Source organism: Neopsephotus bourkii, unplaced genomic scaffold (genome assembly GCF_033783945.1).
Source record: "Neopsephotus bourkii isolate Nb327-2 ecotype Australia unplaced genomic scaffold, CSIRO-AGI_Nbou_v1 NB_196, whole genome shotgun sequence".
Classification (NCBI taxonomy): Eukaryota; Metazoa; Chordata; class Aves; order Psittaciformes; family Psittacidae; genus Neopsephotus; species Neopsephotus bourkii.
In genome coordinates this window covers 9,030,577-9,055,908 of record NW_026900709.1, presented here as the reverse complement: position 1 = coordinate 9,055,908, position 25,332 = coordinate 9,030,577, and the positions used below count along the sequence as shown (strand labels likewise).

General features: G+C 39.8%; 1 long non-coding RNA gene across 1 annotated transcript in view; it reads right to left on the bottom strand.

The window, feature by feature from the left end:
• Nucleotides 1-1,488, bottom strand: part of LOC133226077 (uncharacterized) — a 52,702-nt gene extending 51,214 nt beyond the window's left edge. Inside the window, exon 1 of the long non-coding RNA XR_009729399.1 lies at nucleotides 1,210-1,488. This is a non-coding gene — a long non-coding RNA (uncharacterized LOC133226077). The remainder of the gene's footprint in view (nucleotides 1-1,209) is intronic.
• Between the last annotated feature and the right edge of the window lie 23,844 nt (nucleotides 1,489-25,332).

The window sequence follows — 25,332 nt, the reverse complement described above, 5'->3', positions numbered from 1 at the left end:
GTTTAATTATCCTAGACTGGGAAATCATAGCTGCACTACAGCCTTACTATAAACTGAGTAAGACAGCAATCTCATTAAACTGTATACCCCAGACCTCAAGCTATGCTATATTATAATCCTAGGACGAGATTTGCGTTTTCTTTTTCCTTTTTTTTTTTTTTTTAAATGAACTTTGATAATGCTCAGTTTCTCACTTCTGTATCGTAACACAAACCTCGCAGTAGTCAACATAAGTCCCAATCTGATTGCTGTAAACATTTCAAAGTATACCATACCACAGTCCCTCCCTTCTGTCCCACCACCTTCTCACACTTACATTTGACTGACGCTTTCCAACATGTGGGAACATTCTCATGTTTCAGTGAAAATCTTGCCTACGCCACATGCTTTGGTCCTCTTTTGTATTTATTTAATTGGTTGCCATTTAACATGGAATAATTAACACATGACGACAAATGCAAATCTACCCCCTTTGCAATCATTTCTTTCAAGACACAAACGGCTGTGCCTCATCCTGGCTTGCTTACATCAAGAAAGACTAGAAACAACTATTTGTTTCCTGGAATAAATTTTTAGGGAAGGTGTAAATTTGCAATCACTGCCATTAATTAGATCAAGCTAATTGCCAATTAGCTCCATTTAAAAAGGAAACAAATGTTTACTCTAAGCAAATTCTGGTTTGGGTATGTGTGTGCTTAAAAAATGGAGTTAACTTCTGTGAATGCATTTCATCAAGTAGAAGGAGAATAAGCATCACTTAGAGAACTAAACTAGGACAGAAAAAAAGGCATATTAGAAGCATCAGTTTTTCTTTTGAGGGTGTACATGGCTGTTTCTTCCACTGTTTTAACACCCTATAATAATGATGGAGGGCTGTCACTTTGGGCCCTACAGAAGTGAGCTCTGAAGCACTGCTTTCAAGGAGGAAAGTGTCAGTGAAGTTGAAATAAATTTGTATTTCTCTCAACAGTAAAGCCAGTTTAAGCATCCCCTGTGTCCTTACCCCATGCTCTTCTCTCTGGTGCTACACCACAGCTGGTGTGGCTGTGTGGTACATAAAATCAGGGCAGCGATCCCCATTTAGGAAAGCTGCTTAAAAACAACAATAACCCCTATAGGTATCCTAGCAAAGGAAGGACCTAGACAGAGAGAGTAGAATACATTATAAATTTTCTTTTCTCCCTAAAGAAAGATCTTAGAAAGCCTTACCATGAGGGAGGCTTCAGTCTGTGCCATGGCTATGCAGACCCACAGGCAGGACCCACATCAGGGAGCCAGCGAGAGGGCCCTGGTATGCAGCTGTACAAAGTGCAGTAGCAGCAGTCAGAGCCATCCAGGAGCAGGAAGGAGAAGCAAGCTGCACTTCAGCATCCCCTGTTTCTGCCTTTTCCAGCTGAACTGCAGTGACAGAGCACAGAGCTGTCTGTCAACAGAAGGAGATATTTTTTTTCCTGGTTGCATAAGGAAGCAGTCAGACCTTGCTGTTCTCATAATTTGTCTCTAGCTCTGCTGACTAAGATGTACAAGTCAGGAGCTAACATCTTTTTTTGTCAATTTTCCAGTCATTTTTCATAGGTGATGTAAACCACATCGAAGTTATTCATTCTCTGTTCACTGTGGTGAGCTGTGAGACTGCAACAGAGCTCGTTCCATCTCGTGTAGCCAGTTTCAAATACGTGCTATGTAAAAGTATTAGCTGATAGTATTTATTTGATGTCTTCATGTAGCAACAGCAGGTTATACCATCCTACTACATAATTACTAACAGCCCTGAGGATTCTTCAGTCGTTAATGACACAGAATATTTGGGTACTGCAGCAGTGTTGCTTGAATGACTCTTTCTTTAAAAGCTGCATTATAGCAAAAATTTCTTTCAATTTACATTACCACCGATGGTCTCTCTTCAGCCTTTACACAGAATTCCAATTAATGTCAAAGAGGAATAATCACACATTAAATGGATGGAGAATATACCCCTTAAAATTTAACACATACATGAGATATTCTTATTAACTATAGCCTTATTTAATTTTAATGCTATAACATCAACTATAATTTGGATAAGGAGTTTCTGATTTCCACCCCCACCCCCTCACCCCGCCCAAAGAAAATGCAGCACTGCTGCTCATGCTAACATAGCCTTTCTGGGCTCATAAATGGTACTGAAGGCTGTAGAGAAAATGATGCCCCAAACTCCCATGGCCCAAATTCCCCAAACAACTGAAAAAACCCTCTCAAAGTGTCTCTAAACCCACACATGATATTGAACTTCTGAAGTGAAATTAGTTGCCAGGAAAGCTGACAGGATATAATCTAAACCAACAAAATGCTGCACCTAGGTAATGAACTAGTTAATCAGAAATTGAGGTGGAGGATTCACTGTCCATAAAGAAGGAGAAGGACTGAGCAGAACAGAAGCAAGAATACTGATAAATCAGTAGAAAAGCTTCATAAAAGATTTTGGGTTTTTTTACTGTAACGGGATGAGTAGGAAAAAAGAGACAACAGCATAAGTGATATATGAAAGCATGATGGCAATATAGCTTCCAAGCAGTAAAACGAGGTGTAATTTGACTCAGACAGTTTACGTTACATCTTTTCAGTTGATGGCAAAAAAACCCTCAAAACAACCCACTGCATCCAAAAATGCACTACTTCCCTGGAGCATTGCTGAGATATGTCTAAGTTTAAGATCAAAGCCCTCCAAAGTTTCACCTTCATATAACTGCATATTGCACCAACTTAACTGTCTTGCCTCTGTCGAGGGTTTTGGCAGTTTTCTTAGAGACACATTGAAGGACTACATGCAAAAATCTCAGCACTGAAGAATGTTGTCAAGGGTCATTGATTTATACCAGGGAGAAACGAAAGCAAAACAGAAAACCTGCCACAGCCATTGCCTGTCTTGTTCTCTTATCTGCATTTGGCCTTCAAACAAAATTCATTCACTCCTCAAGAGTACTTCTAGTACAGAAACTGTGATAGTGGGATGAAGTACAGCATCCAAGAGTTATTTTTAAGTGCTTACTTGAACTCTTCTAAATCTAGTACATGCTGCTTGAGTGTTTCTTTTTTTTTTTTTATGTGGTTTCCAAGTTAAAATGCTGTAAAAGCATAAAGAGTAACCTATGTAGGCTGCAAAAGTATGGAGAAAGTACAGCTTGGAGAGGACTGTACCAGTTTCTAGAAACACGGAGTGCTTAAAAAAAAATGCAACAAACCTTACTCGTGTTGCTTTTAGAAGCATCAGCTTTTCAGTGAGCAGACGGAAGTGTTTAGTGAAATCTAGTCCTTGTAGGAAGAACTTGCTGGCCACTTCAGTTTTGTTAGATTCAACATCAGCAAGCAGTGACTCAGTCAAGGACTATTGCAGCTAGAAAAAAAGAAGAAGGGTGTCTGCTAAAGGTGAAAGAGATGCTTGGTGTATGAACAGTCTTGGTATATGAACAGTCAGTATTTCATGATCATAGGTGTAACTTAAAAGCATAAAACCCCACAGAAAATACTTGGAAAAGGACTTGGGAAAAGAAGCATCAGGGAAACAATGCAGAAACATTAAGTGATTCTTGTATAGCAGACCTAGCCCTACTCAGTACTAGTAAGTGCTCATTTCTAGGGCACATTCCGCACCCTCTGTCACACAGTCAGTCTGACACGAACAAGCAGTAATCCTGTATATGTCATAAAGAGAGCTTCATGTCATTATCTACACCCATGGGATAAATCTGAAGATGGGTAGTGCAAGAGGGGTATTGGCACACACAGCAACGGCAACCATTAGTAACAGAGGAAAAAGAAAGCGTCAACATATCCTCATTCATAAATTCCAACTATAAAAGGACCTTTCAGTAATGTCAGGAATACTCAGGAAGCCCAGACATTACTGTGAAAGGTTACACAAATCATGCTTCTTCAAAATGAGGAGAAAGAAAGTATTGACAGGGATTCCCAAATGCATTGTAAAAGAGTGGTATGATTAATGATACAGCAGAAATGGGTATTAAAGTAAGCAATTTGTCAGAAGTATAAGGATTCCCAGAGAAAAAAGTGCCAATCTTATCATCTCAGCTACTCACAAGTGACATTGGCCAGAGTGAAAATGGAAAGCTTTTGGTTGAGGAAATTGTGAGCATATGATTTACAGTGGACTGTGTTACTGTTCTTCCAGTAGGCACTGTGCCCATTGCTGTACCATGGCAATGCATGATGAGCACCAGCTCAGGAAAAGCAAATTCCTGCCATGTACTTGCATTACTGACTTTCATCCTGAGATCTCTAGCCAGCCTTCTTCTAGTTCGTGAGTTAAACGATTAAACAGACAGTACATAGGAAAGATTTTCCGTTAAAATTGGAAGGACATAAACCAAGTTTGCACAGAAGAGCCATACTTTGCACTATGCAGCAATTGTGATGGACACAATAAGCCCCCACTCACCTAACAGCTACAGTGGGAGAGAGAATGCTTAGGGGGATAAATAGGGAGCAAGAGATTACGAAAGCAGAAACAGCTGTAACATTGCAAATGCAAACAATCCTAAATACAGTATTTTGATATAGCAGAAATATAGCTACAGGACCTGAAGCAGTCAAGACTCATCTTCTACATACTCTGGTCACATAAGAAGGCAAAAGTATCATGAAAAACACAGGCATCCTCCCAGAATATCCCAGAACTGCATACACAGAGAAGATAATTTGCAAACTAATCACGTTATTGACTGAGATTGAACAACCTCACTCTAAATACCTTGCACACTTGCCTGCAAAAAAGCACAACAGGAAAAGTTGCAGATCCCTCCCCCCAGCTCTTGTTGGGCTGTGGTAAGCTTGTGTTTGAAGCAACATCGGTGGTTCAGACAGTTACTATGCTTGTTCAAGTTTTCAGCTAAATTTAATGGTGTTTAATTTTAGGCCTATTTAGATTCAGATCCAAAAGAAGGGAAATTATACAGCAGAGGTTCTGGCAGTCCATGCTGCCTGTACACTCAGCACATGGGCAGTGAGAATATTCTCTGATGCCCTCAATACTGGTAAGGATGTCTGTAAGTTTGCTTCTTATTTCTACATGTAGCTTTTGCTCTTTAGAGGTTTATTCTGAATTATTCTTGCTCATCTAGAACGTATTCAATGGCCACATCATGTGAAACACTTTGTAGCTGTTGGCATGCCACTGATACATTATGTATCCTCATAAAACCTGTCAAAAAAAGATGCAAGGAGAGGAGTCTAAAGCATTTGCTTGGCTAGACAGAAGAAAGAGTATTACATGCTTTGAAAGTACAGTGGTTGTGCAGTCTTTGCTGCCTTACATGGGTGCAGTTTTAGAATCAGAAATTCACCACCTGACATGGATACAAATGCTTATTTTGTATTTAAAGAATAAGAACAGAATACTATATATATATGTGTATATATGTTTAGACACACTAATCTATACGGATATATATAAGATACTGTGAAATGCATCTTCTGGAGCAGCTAATTCTGGAAAACCCCAGGCAGCTTGTACTGGGGAAATACGTCTGTTGGGACTGAAACCTACTTCACCATGCACTAGATTTAAAGGAGGGCCCAATTCTTTCCTGGCTGGATGTGAGCATCATCCACTGAGATCAATGTCATTACATGCATCTTGCAGAGCAAGAGTTTGTCTGTTTGTATGCGATTTGAGAATACTTGCAAAAAAACACTAACAGCAGCTGAGAGCTCCCAGTTACTCTCTGAAGACTAGGCTGTCTGCCAAGAGAACAGCACATTAGACAGACACATCAATAACTCCCATCATCTATCCATCAAAAAAAGGAGATTCCATTTACCTTAAAATGCATCATATGTGGATTTTACCATGCTGAAAAGGGCAACACTTGTAAGTCTCTGAACTATCATTATATAACAGGATTGGTTCCCCTCAGTGCTGCTCAGATGCAGCTACTGCCTCAAGGAATTTATATTAATTCAGCAAATTCCATCCCATCCTTGACAGGAGTGGGCTATTTAATCATAAATTGGCCAAACTCTATGGCTATAACTGATCAAATGAGGTGTGCCCATACATAATGTTTAACCAGAAAATTTAACTAAAGAAATAAAATTTGAACATCAGCCAATAAAAGTGGATGGAGAAGTGGCAGCAATAGTCTCAGCAGCATAGCTATTCCCAGCACTGGCTGCAGGACAAGCGTTTCAGAATGTAAAATTAGGTGAATAAAATTCCAAGCTGGTGATTTCAATATACCTTTTAGAAGGTGAAATTTAAGCTGAATGCTGTTGAACATGCTATTTAAATGTCATTTGTTCTTTTGCCTCTCAGTATTTCACAGTTCTTACATAATGTTCTCATCTGAGAAACGAGCCAGCTATGTTCTGTGTTATATTTTGCCTCTTACTGGGTCATTTTGGCTAACATTGTGTTTTCAGCTGATTGCCTGTGCTTCTCTCGCTGAAGAAGGCAAACAATTGTTGCCTATGTCCGAAAACCATTTTGATTGATACACAGATAAAACAATTTTAGCTTGGTGTGTTGTTGCTTGCCTAGGATTGGAGTTAAAAAAGTTGAAAAGAGTAAGAATCCTTCTTCCAAAGCTCACTGTGAATTCTGAGTATTTTCACATTTAAATGCTGACTTGAATCATCAGAAAATCAGCAACATGTAAGGAAGATAAATGATTTAAGAGTGAAGATATGTCCTGACATTCAAGAAAAGACTAATTACAGTTTCTAGATAGCCCATTTGGCTGCAACTCTGTTAATGAACTTAAACCACATGCAGATATTGTCAGATCAAACCCTAGTATTGGCAAAAGAAAAAACCTGATCTAGATTTCTCAATAGCCTGTCTTACATCTGGGCTGATCAGTTTTATTGTCAGTGATTATTTGCCATAGTACTGACATTTCAATAGGAAGAAGTTGCTAACCTGTGCATGCATGGATTAGTTTGGGTCTGAGCAGTACCGACGTATGCATTAGACACACCTGTGACAGAGATACTGTGTGTATTCAACATATTCTGTGCTATGTAAAGTCATAATTTTATTTTTACCACTTTGTGAAATGTAACTTGAAAATTCCCAGTAGTTTGGTAAAGTGCAAGTGATTAAAAATTATATACAGAATATCATTACGGGAATAGAGATTAGGGAGAAGATGGGAACGGAAAAAAGGGGCCCAGAACTTGGGCTAGTAAGGATGAGCAGGAAAGAATAATTAGATGTGTTAGTACCAGGGGTACGCAGCCCCTGGTCTGGTCCTGCCTTATGAAAGCTGGAGCCTGGAAGGATCTGATCGAGGAACAGAGAGCAGGTATTTCTACTTCAAGCAGCTATTCCTCTTCCTTCGGTCGCCACTCACTTTCCCAAGTTACTTACTATCTAGGTCATCATACCCCCACTACTTGTCTTAAAGAACACAGCCTTGACAGGTACTTCACCTGGGAGAGCACACAGACAGTTTACACTACAGCCAACACACACCTTCATCTGCCCTACAGTTCCTCCTCTTCCCACTGGGCTCTCTCCTTCCCAAGCTTTTGAGTGCTGTCCTTAAATACTCCTCTGGCATCTACCTCCCTTCATCTGGGATTCCCGGTGAAGTTGGGCAATTAACATTTCTCCCTCAAGCTAATTATCTAATCATACCTCCTGGCCAAGTCTAAAAATAACCTCAAATCCCTTCACAATACTTGGGTAACAAAGGCTGCATCCACTGAGGAGCAAACACAAAAGGGAAGAGAAGAACAAGTCACAGCTGCAGTAAGGAAAATTGCTGAAAGCTTGTCCCATCCCACCCACTGTAAGGTGCTGGTTTTAAATGTCCTGTGGGAAGCACTGCAGTTTCTAGAGCAAGCAGTACAGCACACGTTTTCTCCCTGGAATATTTTGCATCATTAAATGTTACTAAAGACACATCTGCCCTTTGGAGGTTTAAAAGCAAACCCTCACTAGGGCTCAGTGAGGTAATGAGTGATCTGAAAGAGCCAAATATTAGACTTCAAGCACTGTAGAATGATTGAAATTTCACATTACCTAGAGGATAAAGTAAAATTCAGTAACTTGTTTTGAAACAGTGTAAGCAAAAAAGTTTTCCTGATTTTATCAGCGCTGTTCAAGATTTGCTTGAAGTTGGCATGCAGGAGAAAATCATTTTCTAATACTACATTCTCTTTGGATAGTTCAACTTTTACCATAAGCAAAATGGAACAAAATTCAAAATAACCTGGTTCTTCCTTGACTTTAGCCTGGAGAGGTCCATCACAGGGGCATATGTGGGTAATTTTCTATTTAATCAATGGCCAAAACTTCACTTACTGGCTTCCCCAGGAGGCTATGCTATCCTCTGCAGCTTGTGAGACTGACAGTGGTACTTAGAGCAGGCAACAGTTTCTGACAAGATGACAACTGATTGAGTGATCAAAATGAGAGAAGGGCTAAGGAGGCAGAGAAGTATTTTCTCCTTTCTTGCTCTTGGCAAAGGATGAAACCAAACCTTGTTCTGTGCTAAATGAAGTGTAGAGGTAGCAGAAAATGTTGTCTACAAGAATTACCAACCAAGACACAATATTTATCTTGGTTTCAGAGGACAAGTAAGCCCCTCTGTTAGCAATGTCCCTCTTGCAGAAAAGGCATAACTAGGGCCAGGTTTATGGAATTTTCTTGTACTGCCCCATTAGAGATCCCTGCTTGGGCACACAGAGGGCTGCGCAATGCAGATCTCTGGCTGGAGGACAGTGATTCCTTCTGGAGGAAGACACATCATGTTCTTCCATTAGAGTGAACATTCAGTTTGTTGCAGATGGATCATAGCAGAGTTCTGATGCCATCTTTAACTTGGGCATACTGCCATGCTGCAAGTTCATTCTAACGATGCACTATATGGCTTTGCTCCTCTTAGTCTGAAGTCTTTTTGGAGACAGTCCAGGCAGGCTTTCCTTACTTTGTGACAGCTCTTGGCTAGCTTCTTCTGGACTCAGCAGTTCATTTCCAAATTTCCCACAATCCTTACATCGCTCCTCTTTGATTTCGGTCTGCCCAAACCACACAAAGAAGACAAGAAATCCAGGCCCTTCTTCAAGCCTGGTGTCTGACCTGAAGATGGTGAGCATCCACACCTTGCTTCATTTTTTCCCAGCCCCTCAGATGCCCTCTCTGTAGGTGTTATTACACTACCTCCTTCGCCTCCCTCTGCCAGTGGCGCAGGAGCCTCTGCTGAGCATCACATGTAGCTCCTCAAAAGCAGACTTAGAGCAGAATTCAACCCCACAACAGAAGTAATTAGAGGAAAGCCCAGACAGCATCGCCTAAATACATAACACTCTCCCACCCTCTCTGACTGCAGACAGGCGCATATATTGTGTTGCACAGATGGACCAGAAGTTGTGCAAATCCAGATGATTATTTCTGATACTTTTAGATGCTGGCTAACAGTTCTAAATATTTGCCTACTGTTGGTAATCATCCAGGTTTGTGAATTACTCAGAAAATATTTAATTAGCAAGAAATTAATTGCATTTTTAATTGCCTCCTCTTCTGTGATGATATATAGTATAAGCATAGCTTGGATGAACACAAATGCAGAAGATTATGCATGCAGAGTTGGAAGCCTTCCCTGGAAAGCTTTTTTCCAAGTCCTAACTAAAGTTAGCAAAATGAAATGAAAGATAATCATAGGAACTGGGGAGAAAACAACGGCACTTTTAAAGTCACATATGGGGCTGGATACAAATTCAGGTCTGACACAGGACACGCACCAGTTATAATCATCCAAATAGTCGCTCAGAATCAGGTTCAGCGTGTTTAACCCAAACCTTCCCTTTTGCCAGCATTTGCTGTCAGCCAGGTGTTTCTGAAGCCTCAAGTCAGCTAACAAAAAATACTTGACATGAGGATAAAAGGATGGATGCAGGTCATCTCAGCACAACACTTGGTATCTTCAGGACACTTTGGCATTAGACACAGATCGGCTTGCTGTGGTTCAGGACAAGGGAATAAAGAGATGCAGGGCAGGAGCTAAAGTACTTGGTTAGGACAGTGTCCAACCGAGGCATCAAGCTGCCCTTCTGCACCCCAGACATGCCAGCTTGGCTCCTCAGGCTCATTTGTTGATACACTCTTGGCTAAGTGTTTTCAACAGCTTTGGGACTACATCACCTCTTCAGTGTGTCAGAAACTCCATCTCAGCCTCTGAGGCAGAGGACACCTCCTATGATGTTTTATGGACACTTGAAATGGGGGTGATTGAAGAGACTGATATATTTTCTTGAAGAACTATGGAGAAGCTTATGCTGCTTTCAGTAAGGGGTTAGTGAAGGATTGGTCACTCCCAGTGTCTAGAACACTGTGTGCTTTTAAAGTAAGAGCAACTGCCTGTAGCCTACAACTGGAGTCAACCCAAAAATAGAAGGAACAAAGAGCATGCTGGCAATCCATGGCACAGGCAGAGGCTTAAGGCCCAGCTCTGCAATGCATGTCTTGCCAATAGGGTTCCTGGCATTGAGCCTTGCATTTTGTTGGGGCACCATTTATTTGTTCATCAAACCTTTACCAGTAGATACTTTCACCATTGATGGATGCATCTGACAAATGCACACTCAGTACGTTCAATGATATAGCAGTGTGCTTATTACGAAGAACAGTGGTAGATTTGCCACTGAGTAAAGATTTAAAGTTGCCAGACTGGTTCAGTATAATGAAGGTAGCTGCCTGCTCCATTTCAGAAATCAATGACACATTGTCATCCACCACAAGATAAACTGAGAACTCTGAGCTAAGGTCTTGACAGGTAAAATGCCTTTGATTTCGCCTGTGTCAAGCTCACAACATTACTGGATTCTCTGTGTTAATAATAAATACATACTGAAGCTCATGTCAGTGGCAGGGTTTCAATTCTAACCTGGTAACAACATACCTCTGTGAACAGCACATCTGGGAAAAGCAAGACACTATTCACAGTGTAGCCAGAGAGGAAATGTGACACCTGTTTAACAAAACATGGCAATAAAATGATGGTAATAAGATTTGTAATTAGATTTATAAACTCCTTTTTTTATTTTCAGCACTAGCTGTTCAGTCAAAGAAATCCAGTTCAATAATTTTCATTTCCCTCCCCTGCCCCCCCCCCCCAACCCCCCATGAAAGATCTGAAAAAATAAGGTCAAGAATAACTGGTTTGGACCTCTGAGCTCTATAGGACAGGAATTCTTGCATATATTTAAATGATATACACTCTGTATATATGTGGTTGCTCCAAAGAGCAAGCAGACTACATTCTGCTTTCCTACATGGCCATCCTGCAGAGGCCAAGTACACATGCCCTTCCCTCCAAGCACAGACTGGGACTGTGACCCTGGGGTCTTGGTTTCGGATCTGCCGGGGGAGCAAGCTGGTGCCTGCCCCAGCACCCAGCGCTGGTGTGTGTGTTTGCACAGTGAGGGCGAGCACAGTGCAGCCAGAGACCTCAGCTGGAAGCATTAGGAATTACCATGAGGAAAACAGAACAATAATCAAAATGTGATGTGGGAATCATCTCACATCTTAAATACCAGTCTGAGGGTTAACAGTGTCCCTCTCTGAGAGGAGAAAAGCTTGTCTTTCAGTTTGCTTGATGAAACGCAGCTTAATTTATGTATTTTAAAAAGCAAGTTGTCTTTCATTAACAGCCTAAGTTGAAGACTTAAATACTGTGGTATTTTTCAGACCAGATCCATTTATTTCAAGAGATCTTTAGAAAGTGGAAAATTTACTTGAAGGTTTTAACTGGTATAAGTGCATAAACAACACCAGCTGCAGCCATGAAGTAAATAAACCATAGCCATGATTAAGATGTTATACATTATGCAATTACTGTGACTTGGTTTTCTGTTTGTATCCACTAAGAGTGAACTGAATTGGATCAAATAGATTTGAATCTATATGTGATAGCCCAAGCTGGCTCTTTTTTGTTAACATAAATCTGAACTACAAGACCTCTGAATCGATTTTCCTAGAAGAAAGCTTAAGAAATGTATTTGAAAGCTGTTGAAAGCGTACACTAGATTTTTGCATAAAAAAGATGTATTTGAATGCATATTTAACAAATCACTGGATATTAGTTGCATTGAATATAGTCTCTTGGCTACAGTAACATTAATTTAATCCTCATTTCTTATCTCAGTTGCAGCACAATTCTGTATTTACTGTATTTAGTCTGAGGGATCATTAACTCCATTAATAGCAACAATCTGGATATTTTTTTAATTTACAGTTTTTCCATTCATCCTTATTTCGTCAGTGCCATGAATGATTATGAATCTGAGTGGTGCCAAATCACTGCAGCCTTCAGTGACTTCAGCAAGAGTTGCAGCTGGTCTGCAGATTATGGCCTTTCAGTGTTATGTTTCTGACACAGTGACAAAGTGATGAGATGAGATGAGGGCTGGTCGTGTGGTACTGTGCTGATTTTGAATTCAGGAGAACATTTTCTGATCTCTCTTCCACATCTTAAACTCTTTCTGTGAACCTACCCATCTTTTAAACAAGGCCCCTAAATTACTCTAGAGGCAATAGCAGAAGGACATTGCATGTTGCAACACAGGATTCTCTAAACATTGTAATACTAAATGGATTTATACAGCTGATGCCAACAGATCAAGTTCTGGTAGTCAGACATAATATTAATATTTCTGGGTATATCTGATTTACTGGGTAAATCCATGTCTTGATTTTATATTAGTATTTTTACTGCTATTCACTTTTGCAAGTACTCAGTAGAACCTAATAATTTTCTCCACAACTTCAGTCATATAAATTGAGGTACTGATTTCTTCAAATAACCTAATGATCTTGTTGAACTACTGGCAGACTATTCTGTACTTGTCTTGTTCTGGTTATCAGCACCCATTTAATCAAACCTTTAAGATACCTAACAGAAGGTAAGGATGGTTATCATCTTCTTCAAAAGATTTAAAAGCCACCACCAGCACCAGCATCAAATGGGCAGTCCAATGTATAGGTGTTTCATATTGGAAAAGATTTGATGGTGGAAGGTTGGTGAAGACAGATTAATATGAATCTATTAAGGGGAAAAAAAAAAATATTTGAAACCCAGTATATAGAAATAGCCAAAAAGAAAACTGACACAAAAAATCAGACACTGCTAGTGCATAAATAATAATCGGAGGTAATAGAGAATGTAACCTACTTCAGATGAATATACTTTGCAAAGTCTGTGACTGAAGCACAAGTATCAAGGGTGCAACCCCTTTCTCCATTAGAATTCCATGATGAGTATGAATAAAAACTTGGCAAGGAATTTTGGATTAATCTCACATACTATAGTTAGACCTATAGAAAGGAAACAGCTAATCTATTGTCATTGATATTCTCATCCATATCCCTAAGATAACAGTACAAGCTGTTCAGTTACCACTACTAAATGCTAAACCAATAATCTCTACAGTATTATGTCCTCCTCCTAACACACATGTGAAAGATTTGTTACAAGTGACATGACACCATGAGTCTCTGTGTACATCTTCATTGCAATGTTAGCTTGGGAGCAGACCTAAGAGCTCACAGGCACTTGTATGTCCTAGTACTAAATCCATGAAGCGCTGATACAGGTACAGTTATTTGATTATCACTCTGGTACAGCTTTACAGCATGAGTGCTGATACTCAAGTGAAACCTATTCCTGTGTATATGTGCTCAGATGCTCAAGAATCCTAACAAAACCAAGATTATATTCAATTTGTCTTATTTTTTCCTAACCAGTCATCTCTTGTTTTTTTTCAGTAAGCTGCACTTTAAGAACCTCTCTGCAGAGAGTTCATCTTTTATTTCCCAAGATTCAGCCATCTTATTTTTCTTAATAAACATCACGAAAGGTTTTTACATATGTATTATGAAGTACTGTATTTGCATTAAAGTAGACCAGGTATGTAAAAACGTCTGTCGTGGGTTAGCCCCAGCTAGCAATAGTATCACTATTAGTACCACTCCCTGCTCTGGGCATCAGAAAGGAGTAAAAGCCCCCGAGTTAAGAACAGTTTAATAATTGAAGTAAAATATAAAAATAACAACAAAATGAAAAGGGAGAGAACAAAAAGAGAGACAAAATAAAACTCAAGAAACCAAAGCGATGCACAACACAATTGCTCACCACCCACAAACCAATATCCAGCCCAACCTTAGCAGTGATCTAGCCCTTCTGGGTAAGTCCCCCCAGTTTATATACTGGACATGATGTGCTGTGGTATGGAATACCCCTTTGGCTACTTTGGGTCAGATGTCCTATCTCTGCTTCCTCCTGGCTTCTTGTGCCCCTCCTCACTGGCAGAGCATGAGAGACTGGAAAGTCCTTGATCAGGGTAAGCATTACTTAGCAACAACTAAAACATGTGTGTTATCACACTGTTCTCAGACTGAAGCTGAAACACAGCATTCTACCTTCTACTAGGAAGAAAATTAACTCTGTCTCAGCCAAAACCAAGGTAATGTCAAATAGTTCAGAGTATTTGTGTCAGCTTTAAGACTGGTATAATTCATTACAATAATTTTGCTAGCCACATCAGCCAAATAATTTACTATCTCTAAACACAACTTCTGAATAAGGTGTTTGAATGCTTTTCTAAAGATGCCAGTACTTGGAAACTTAGAGAAGAAATAGCTTTAAATTGCGGTGGAGACCCTGATTGCACTATTCTGATTAAATAATACATGAAAATAAAAACTGCAAGAATGCAAGCTGACAGCTCCTAAGTCCAGAAGTGAATACCAACTGCATATTTTTAAAAGATACATTCAAGGCATGTATGCACAAATTAGAAAGGGTGTCCAGCTTGATGGAAGAAATTGCTTACATTTTTTCCCACTTTTCATTAATAGAGCAGAGCGATGACATTTTAATGGTGTAATCAAGACGCCTGATTGCCATTGGTGACAGAATATGCCATGATATCCAAATGGACATGATGGATAGAAGCACTTCTATTGAATTTGTGCACTGTATGTTTCTGCTTGAAGAAGCACATGGGTTTGGTGGGTTTTTTTTTTATTCGTTTTTTGATTGCTTTGTTTTTCTGCTGACAATAATCCTTTCAATTCTGCTTTTATTATTTTTTTTTTTTAATAAAGCTGCAAAGGGTGTGATGAAAGCATGTGGAGATAGGAGAACTGTGCTCAAAGTTTACCATAACTGTCATTTTCATATGGGTCTTAAAATGTAGATACACTGGCAGGGAATACGCAAGTTTAACTACTTGCAAGAAGAATTTAGAACTAATCGCTCTGTGCTGAGAATCACAAGTAAGCACTGGATATCTGACATATTTCTTACAGTTTTAATGATTGCTCTCTCTTCAGCAGAGAAGTTTACAGGACTGTTCTCAGATTTGTGATTTCAGAGGTCTTTGTGTAGCAATTTCTGCATTGGCATGTGGTCGTATTTCTTCTTATGTGTTTTCCCTGGTTTTGGATTGGTTTGGCTTTATTGTTGGGTTTTTTTCCCTAAAATGTAGAGTTGCACAACCCTAGGCCATTTCACCTCCTTACTGGAACATTTACCCCTAGTGTACCTGGAAGGAAGGTCTTCAATACATACAGCCTTGCCCTGTCCTCATGATGTGCTCATGATATCATAATTAGAAGGAGAAACTTGGATGCACAATGAATGTGTGGTGGGGCTCTCAGTCCTAACCATTTAGCCAAGCAATTACAGAATCACAAAAGTTCAAAAGGCTCACAAGGAAGTGTCATAATCAGAAATGTAAGTGAACCATGAGACTTGCAAGAAACTAATTAATGGCCTAATAAATCCCTGTAGCAATGGATTAATTTGATTAGAACTTTGGAAAAGGAGGAGAAGCGATTTTTTCATTTACATGGAAAAAATGCTTTCAAGGATACCTTATGTCAAACCAGTGCTCAAATTTACAAAACTGACATCCCGCTACAGAAGTACAAATTGTAACCTAAAAATAACTTTTAAGTATTACTGAAGGATAAACTGGAGTCCTTCAGGAGCAAGGAATAATCATTACTTCTCATTTTCAGGGGTCCCCATCTTTTCACATGTATTCATAGTCACCTCTGATTTTATGAGTTTCAGCTAGCTACATAGGAGCTCTTCTGGATTTCCTCCTCACTCAGAGCCATCTTTTCTGAGTTAATTTTATAAGGAGGTCTTCTTGCTCTCAAGTCTGAATTGCCTGTAAAGACACACTTGGTGACCCAAGCACCGTTTCACTGCTGGTAGCAGCAGTACCTGCCTGCCACGTTGATGCTGGGCTTGAGTCAGGCCACAGTTGACTCAACTAGAATATAACATGCTATTTTACTGTAGCACAGCTGCCAACATCATATTATGCATCACTACTGCAATTTAAAAGCAATCAATACCTGCAATTCCATTATTTATAGAAACTCATTTAACTACAATGTACTTAAGGGAAGAGTGAGAGGCTAGTAAATGCCTCTTAAAAGAGACAAATTGTTCCATACTAGAAAAAGAAAAGACATGACAATCTAACACCCCTTCCTTACTATTTTAGCTTTAGATTGCTGTAATTGAGTAATGTGGTAAAAACATTTGTTTTGGTCTGCACTTGTCCTTATCAGACCTGTCCTTAGCTGGGTAATAAGAGACTTCAGCATCACCCTGGTCACCCTGCAGAGTCTTTTGAGGGATGAGAGAATTTTGGGGACCAGCAGTTTCTCCTCTCCTTAGCTGTATTTACTCAGAAGTTGCATGTTAATCATATGTTCACCATCATGCTAATGATATGTTTCACCATCTCAATAATTTATTCCCATGTAGGTTATTGGCTGTATTGTCTGTTTCCATAAGTAGCTATTTTCACACCAACTATTTTGTAATCAGATCAAATCACTCTTCTGTGAGCCAGATTTATACACCACAGTTCTTTCTCCAACTTGAAAATAAAACCTTTAAACTCAATTACTCAGTTTTTACTTACCATCGTCACTGAACAATAATTATAGGAGCTTAGGAGTATTTTTGTAATTCTTTTATATTAATATTTTGCACATAAAAATATCACTACAATCTGATACCATAGGAAAGGACAGTCTAAACTATTTTTTTCTTTCATAATTTAAGAAGGGAAAACCCTTAAAAATTGTAAGCAGACCTTTATCTAAAGGTAACGATCTTTGTAAAGGAGCTTATGTCAATGAGGGCAGGAAAAGGGAATGATTTTTTACACTTACGTGTAGCTGCTTTTGAAACAGGTTGTCAGCTGATATTTCCATGAAACTAAAACCAATACCTCATTGGCAAGCTGATTAGACAAAGATGTCTGGTCCTATATGCTATTATTTGCACTGGAATAAAATTTAAAGCCTTCCTAAAGAAGCAGCAAAGGTGCAGTGAGAGATAAGTGGAGATGGAGGAAAAATATATCAGTCTAATAACATTAATTAGGGCTTCAGTCCTTCACTATTGCTGGGCACATTTTAAGCTCTTCACTTGAAGTACCTTAAAATTCAGAGGTACAGTGGGTATCTTACAAGTGCTAGCTGGTAATGAGCTATGGTGCCATTCACTAGCAGGTCAGAGTTTCATGCCGCCAAGATTGTCACTGACCAACAAATGAAAACATTGTGCCTGGAGTAAAGTGTTGGAAAATGGTTCAACACAGCACAGGGTTAGGGCAGAGCCATCAGCACCATGTGAAGCAGAGGGGCCTGTGCCCCAGGATCCAGAGAACAGAGCAGCATCCTCACCACCCACAGTGACCTGACTTGCTGCAACCCACACTGTACCATCACAGAGAAAGTAACAGGGCTGCAGTTACCAGTACAATGTACAGGTCTTTGTTCCACAGCTGACTTGTCTGTACTTGATTTGGTTGTTTGTTTTTTAACAGTCCTTAGAGTTCAACAGGTAGCTTCATTTTACTTAGGTCTGAAGATGTGCTGCTTTCTTCACTAAGGCACTTGTCTTTATCAAAGACCTTTCCTTCCTTCATTAACAGATTTTAATGCAGGGAGAAATAGGACTTTAACTCAGCAGGTGTGAAGGCCACTGTACAGGTGCAATGAATAAAAAAAGAGAAGGCTTTTGTCAGCCTAAAATTCTCCCTAGGGTTGTTTGGTAAAATAATAACAATAGTTGTAGTAACAGATGGGGCTTGCCACTGAAAACTTGCAATTCTAAACAGCTGTGGTTCCCAAACCATGACAGATACCAGCCTGTATACCTCTACATTTACCTCCTTGAGTTTGTGTTTCTCTGTAAAAAAAGGGGATCAAATTTGCTGTTTGGGTAATTCCCCTGATTTAAACATCCCTTATTTCCTCTAAAGAGCAGCGTGTACAAGTAGGGTTGACTGCTTAGTCTGTGATGTGCTCTCAGTGTGCTCAGTTCTGATTAAAATTAGTAGTTGCAAAGCTATTAAGGTATCTGAATCTGATCAGTTATAATTAGAACAAAACTGTCAGAGTAACAAAGCACCATAAAAATGTGCTGCTCCTTTAGAGAGGAAGCAACTGCAGAAGAGCCACTTTGCAAATACAGCATTTTGCATTGCTACTAAATCTGATTAATTTTCCAGGTCATTCTGCGTATTCAGGATGGCTTGAGTTTAGAGATAAACAAGCTCTGGAATTTTTTTTGTGCCAAGTCCCACTTGCAGAAACTACAGAAGAAGAGGATATTTTGAGCTCTCTGAAATGTTTTAACATTATTATTTTCATTTTTTTAATAATATATTTCAGCACCCCTGAAACCTTGGTGATGTATTGTCATGACCTGAAACAGGTTACTTTGAGTCAATTTAAAATTAAGGGGTGTATTTTCATAAGAAAGCACTATTTTCAGGGAACTGTAATTTGTTAGAATGCCTTTGCCTGATTCCGTTCTCACAAGCCTGTCCAAATATACATCCCACTGTAGATGGTATGTACAGAAGGTACTGTTGATAATTGATTACAGCTCACTGGCCAAACCAGTGTGGCCAGTCAGAAATACTGTTAATACTGTTTAATATTAAAGCTGTGAAAGCACTGTTGTTAAAAATATTTTTTTAAGAAATGCTAAAATAGTCTGATTTTTAGAAATACTTGTCTGGTAATGAATGCTGCTCACACAGTTTACCAAGAGAATCTGTCACTCTCAAATGACATGCTTTTTAAAAAACGTTAGTGCATTTAAATACAATGAAAGTCTTTTATGCTAAACCCAATTACATATGGATGAGCAACTTCACAGAATATGTTCAGAAGGAAACCTAAATCTGTGTTGTGCAATCAGAGATGTGGCTTTCCATGGTCTTTGCTTACACTGGTTCCAGTGATGGAGATAAAAAAAATAGAGCTTAATATTTCAAGACAGTTCTAATGCAATTTTGGTTGGGAAATTTTTTTTTGGGGGGGGGGGGGGTATCATATTTTTGTGTTTTCCTAATGACATTTGTGACACTTTTTGCATATTCAGAGATTTTTAGAAAAGGAAAGCAAACTGTATCAATCAATCAGCACCACCCCACAGGACAAAATCCCATTCCAATCTTCCCTATGAAGGATGTTTACCCATCCTTTCCTCGTTGCGTCTTCTGAGGGATCTGAGGGAAAACTATTTACATCTCAAAGTGTGAGAAACCTGAAAGTGCAGCACTTCTGAGTGTGACAGCTTGTCACCAGTTGGTCTTCTCTTCACTGCCTACAGAACAAGAGTTATCTCTTTCTTGCTCATGATTTATTTCATGGCAGAAGAAGAGATTTTGTTTCCCAGGAACTGCCTACATGTGACAGATAGACTGGCTGATAGGCTAAGTCAAATAATAAGTGAGGGAAGTATTCAAATTAAAACTTTGGTTACAATAATACAACACCAAACCCTTGCTAGTAAAATTGGGCCAATTTTTGACAGTGGCTACCCCAGCTCTGCCTCCTCACTCAACACAGCACTAACCCAAGGTTTACAGAGGGGCAGCTGCTCCCTGTGCTGGTTAAAGTGTTCAGCCACCTGTGCCAAGATCTCTTGCAAGCTTTCCCAGTGTGTCTGGTAATATGAACATTAAAATGAAAGCCAGGAAAGCACAAGTCTTAATTCCAGACCCAGCATTCACTTGCCATGTCTAATTATATGTGGCTTTAATTATTCATGAAGAAAAAAAATATGTAAGTGACTGACTGTAATAGAAGGGATGTAACACTCTGTCCAGAGTTCAAGCTGCATGCCAGATATGCAAAGCTTGCGCCGTGGCTGGGACTCTAGTCATCACAATGTGCCCTGCTGTCCTGGTTACCCTCTTGTTACTTCAGCTGAAAGCTAGTACGAAAACTGTTCTTTTTTCCTTATTTGCAATGCTATACTCTGTCTGTACAGTGGGTTTTATAAACCCATTATGCTGACATAGGTTTCCCAGGCAACACTTGCAATACAGGCTGCAGTATCTGAGTTATTTGTGTTGACAAACCACATACAATCTCCCATTACTACAGCTTTTGACTCTAGTACTTTATTGTTTTCAAACTTTTATAAAATTGAAGCTTATGTATCATTTAATAGAGGCAGAAACTAAGGCAGTTGGTGACAGATCTGCTGTAGGACGTGGCTATTACACAAGCTACCATGCCATGCTGTTTCCTTGTGAGGTTTTTTTGTTTGTCGATGGAAAATGCAAGAGTGATTTGGAAAAGTTTCATCAACTGCATTTTCATGGTCGGAAAGAGAATTAGCATGTAAGTAAAAAATAAAAGCATTAAAAAAGAAAATAATACTTGATTGTACATTCTTACCAATTTTTATATAAAAGGAAATAAAGCATTTTATTTTAAACACAAAAATCTGCAAGCAGTACACAGCACATGCTCATCATTCATGCATACTTTGCTTCCTTGCTAAATTGGCACTAGGCACAAGGTCTCACCAGGTGGACAGGGCACAATGTGACTGTAAGTCATTGCTCTGCCACAGGCACCAGGTCCCCTTGCAGCTGGCTGGCTCTGCCCCTTCTCTCAGAGGACAGTTGGCTCCATACACCTCAGGAGACATAGAAATGACTTCTCCAACTCTTTTCCTCTTTTCTGTCTTTCAAAATAGTCCTAGTCCTACAGCAAGATCAATTTTATCCTTTTAGAAGGGTGCTAACATCGAAGGAACAGCAGCTTTTATAAAGGACAAAAACAAAGCTAATTGAAACCTTTTAACATCATTCCTGAAAAAAAAAACCCAGGACAGTAAAACGAATAGAAAAAGATGCCTTTTTTAAGGACCAAAAGCACTAGCAGACAGCTGCTTAATCCCAGAATTGTCATGCCAATTTAAACCCTTCCCCTGGCGGGGATTCAACTCTTTTCATCTCTCCTGGGAGCTTGAAAAGGTCAGAAAGAGAACATTATCCTGTGTTCACATTCAGGCTTGATTGCCTTTTTAGAAAGCTCTTTAGGCTTGAGACTTCAGCTAGCAATTCAGGAGTGGGAAAAAAACAGGTAACCTAACTTGGATGGTCATTGTTTAGTCTCTACACCCATGACAGGCAGCTGTAATCTTCAGTGGGTTCTCAGAGGATGCACCCACTGGAACCCATAGAGCCTCTGGACCCACCTTAGTTGACAAGACCACCTGTAAGCACCTCAAGCATTTCTAGTTGTGTTCAGTGCACATCCCCATGTAATGGAGTCTGGAGAGTGTTTTACCTTGGTGTGGGGAAAAAGAGAGTTTTGCCCTTGGATCTTGTAGTCTGTGTTTGGTTTCTGGCGAAACAGGCCTATCTTCACCTTAAAGATAGAAGGAAATACAAGAGATACCTGATGCATATTTGTTCACTTGCATACCCTACAAAACACACAAATAACCTACATCTTTCCCAGATCAGATGCCTTACAGAGCTCTGCTGTTACTGTGCAGCAAAACTACACTCAAGAGCCACAGCAGAAAAAAAAGCCTTCTCTTCTACATGTAACAGTGATCTATGCATTTACAACCTCAAGGTCTTATTATTAAAATTCCTTATAATTAGGACTGGAGCCACAGGCATGGAAAACCTCCAGCTGGGATGAAACATGAGAGCCTTTTGCTTGGCAGCAAGGGCTGTGGCAGGCTCATTGCACTGGGCTCCCTTCTCACCATTGTTCCATCTGTGCCTAGCTCAGTTTTCTGCTCAGCCCTCCACAGGGTCAGTGTTGGGGACTGTATCTGCAAATATGCCACCATGGAAATTGCAGATCAATGCAAGAAGGTTTAGTTCTTGCCCAGTCGTTTTCCACATGCAGGAAAACATTCATGCATGCATGCATCTGTGTTAATAAAAAGAACTTGTAGTGTAATCCAGAACAAAAACATCTGTAAGTCACACTGCTGAACTGCACTTCCCCAAGATGCCAGGGAATGGATGATGAAGAAGCAAGCACTGAAGATGGGCTGCAGCCTATGAAGAGATGCTGAGGAAAGGCTGAGCATGGTCAGGCCCTGGGGAAAGCGTACACACATGTTCTGCATCCCCCATATGATTGTTTGCCTCCTCCCTTTCTCTCCTGCCCTTGTAGACACAGGAGAAAATGTTATTCCCAATACCATCACATCACAGGGCAGTCAACAGGAAATGCAGAAGCGCCCATGCCCTGCCTCAGTTCATTTTACCAAAGGCACTAGCCACATGCTCCTCCCTCTCCTGACCTTTCAGGGAGCATTTTTGCTCCTTGCCATTTGCAGTGTTTTCTAGGACCTCCCAGGACTGCCAAAATTCTTCTCTAAGCACCTTGTAAATGTTTCTGCTCTGCATCCGTGAGCATGCCAAAGCTTGCCTTGGGTCATCACCATGCTATCAGAGGAGAGAGCTTCCTCTTCTGAGCTGAACAGTGACTGAAAGGACATTTTCCCCCTCAAACTATTTTCCCATCATGGCTTCCAATCAGTCTAATAAAATTATAGTTTTCAGGAAGTTTAAATGTTCACAGGAAGGATTAGGAATTACTCTACCTTTGTTCCTACCTGAAAACTTTATAGAAGTTTAGTTTAACATAAATGAATTTTGTGACAAGCAGTCATAATTCCATACTTTTAAAAGTATCTTGTTTCTTAATACTTCCTAATAATTCAATGCATCTGTAAACTCCTGGTCATCAGCTATATTATTCATTAAACTGACCCCATATGGGCTTGATTGCAAAAAATGGGGCTTGACAATTGAGCTTGCTGCTGGAAAACCACACACATCTGTGGATATGGCTAAAAATCCCCAGTTTCATATTAGGGCATTTTTATTTCAGAGGAGGTACAGATTGATTTGCTAAATTATTCCAAGCAATCATGAGCATTTTTGTGCATTCTTTTTCTCCCAGGTATTCCCACTCACTAAATTCACAATACAATATAAAAGCATACGTTTTTTACAAAGCCTAAATCCTCTTTTCTCTCCTAAATTGCTATTTCTAGTTTCTGAATAAAATTATGATCACTTGTGTCATACTCTGCATATTAGCACTGGCTGATCAAAGACAAACTTTGTAAGACAAGTATCAGTGTAAACATGTGCATTTAAAGAAAGTTCAGACTTTGAACTGAAGGAATAAAAATTAGAATGAAAGCTCACCTTGATACTCGGCCATATTTTGAAAGAAGACAAGGAAAAATCTGCTCTATAAACAATCTCCTTGTTCTGCTTGATATTGAAATCCTGTGGACATTCATAAAAAGGTGCAGAAATATCACAGAGAAGTAGCAAATGGAAGAAGCAAGCACCAAACTGCAGAATGGCTCATAGAGAATGCTCTACTGGAACTGTTTGCAAGTTTTTCACTGATGGAGCAAAAAGGAAACAGTGGAAAACATAAGTGAAAACCCACACTTATTGTTTCCAGACAGATTTGTTTCCATCCAGACTCCTTGCAACCATCCTAAAATTACTTCTTGAAACCTGCAAGCTCTAAAGTTACTGCAGGAACAATTAGAAAGCACATTTGGTTCATAAAGAAACCAAAGAATCTCTTTGAGTATCTCTGTAATAAGTGACTCACAGGCACAAGCTGGCTAGGCTACATGCTAAGTCTGTATCTTGAAATAGCTAATTCATTGTGAAAGTTTTGTCCTGAATTTATCCAGATCTGTTATAGCAAAATAGACCAAGATAACATCTCTGGCTGCAACTGTGCCCTGCGTGTGGCATTCTCTGGTAACTGGTATTGTTGGGTTTCTTTTACTCTGAAATCACGACTGTGGTCTTTCATGGACTCAAAACTCCATAATCTTGGTGGATTCTCCCGAGAACACTGCCTGAAGATTTTCATTTTTTGCACAAAGCTGAGAAAATTATTCAAATGTATTCAGGTATCCAAGAGCGCACTGAGATTGTGAGGCTCTGATTTCTGAACGTTCAGAGATCTAAACATAAGATAGTGATACAAATCACCGTTTAAATGTGTATATATAGCTTGCTGCTAAACACAATAAAGAACTCCCAGCAGACAGTATTTTCATTTGTGTGTGGGTGTACTGCAGCTCTGCATTTCATTCTCTAAGCAGTACTTAGCAATATTTATCCAGTCATTTGAGTCTTGTATAACACATATAGCTTCAGATATAATGTCAGCTTTGGAACACCAATACCATAATATCCTTTTCCACAAATCATAAAGTTTGCACTGCAAAACCCAAATATACCAGATGAAAGTCCTGCCACCTTGTTTCAGACTTTCGTGGAATTCTGTATGATAGTTCCTGTCAGGTTTCCAGCTCTGACACAGGAAATGGCTGTAAATTTGCTGTGTCTATAGACACAGTGCCTGCTGTGCATCTTGGCCATCTCTGTGCAGTGCAGCAGTGACTGGCCATGCAGCTGCCTGGGGCATGATAAAAACTGCACCCTTCGCCAGATGTGGAGTGGCCCACAAGGTAATCCCTTTATTTCAGCTATGTGGCTACAGAATATGATTTATCCTTGAGCCCAGTCCTGACAGCATCTAAGCAAAACCACTCGTATTTCCCCCAGACAAAACCAAAGCAATACAAGTAATTGAGGTCACAGCTATAGTCCCACAATGTGCAGAACTGTCATGGTTTAAACCCAGCCATCAACCCAGAACTATGCAGCCTCTTGCTCACTCCTCCTCCTTCCTCTCCCCTCCTGCTTCCCTAGCAAGTGATCCCAGCTGCTTTGCTTCCCTAGATTCTGGTTTGTGACTATCAGCCCCATTGTCCCAGCATTGGAGCAACCAGGTGATGATGTGCTCCCCTGGTTGACAGGTAAAATCTTTTCGCATATTCTGTAGCTTGGTTGAGGTCCGGGGTCTAGAAGTCAACTCTTCTTCTTCCTCTTCCTCTGGTTCACATAATAATAACTCTTGATCAGATGCTGTCCCATGTATTAAGTGCACTCTTTCTTCATCTAGCTTCTTCA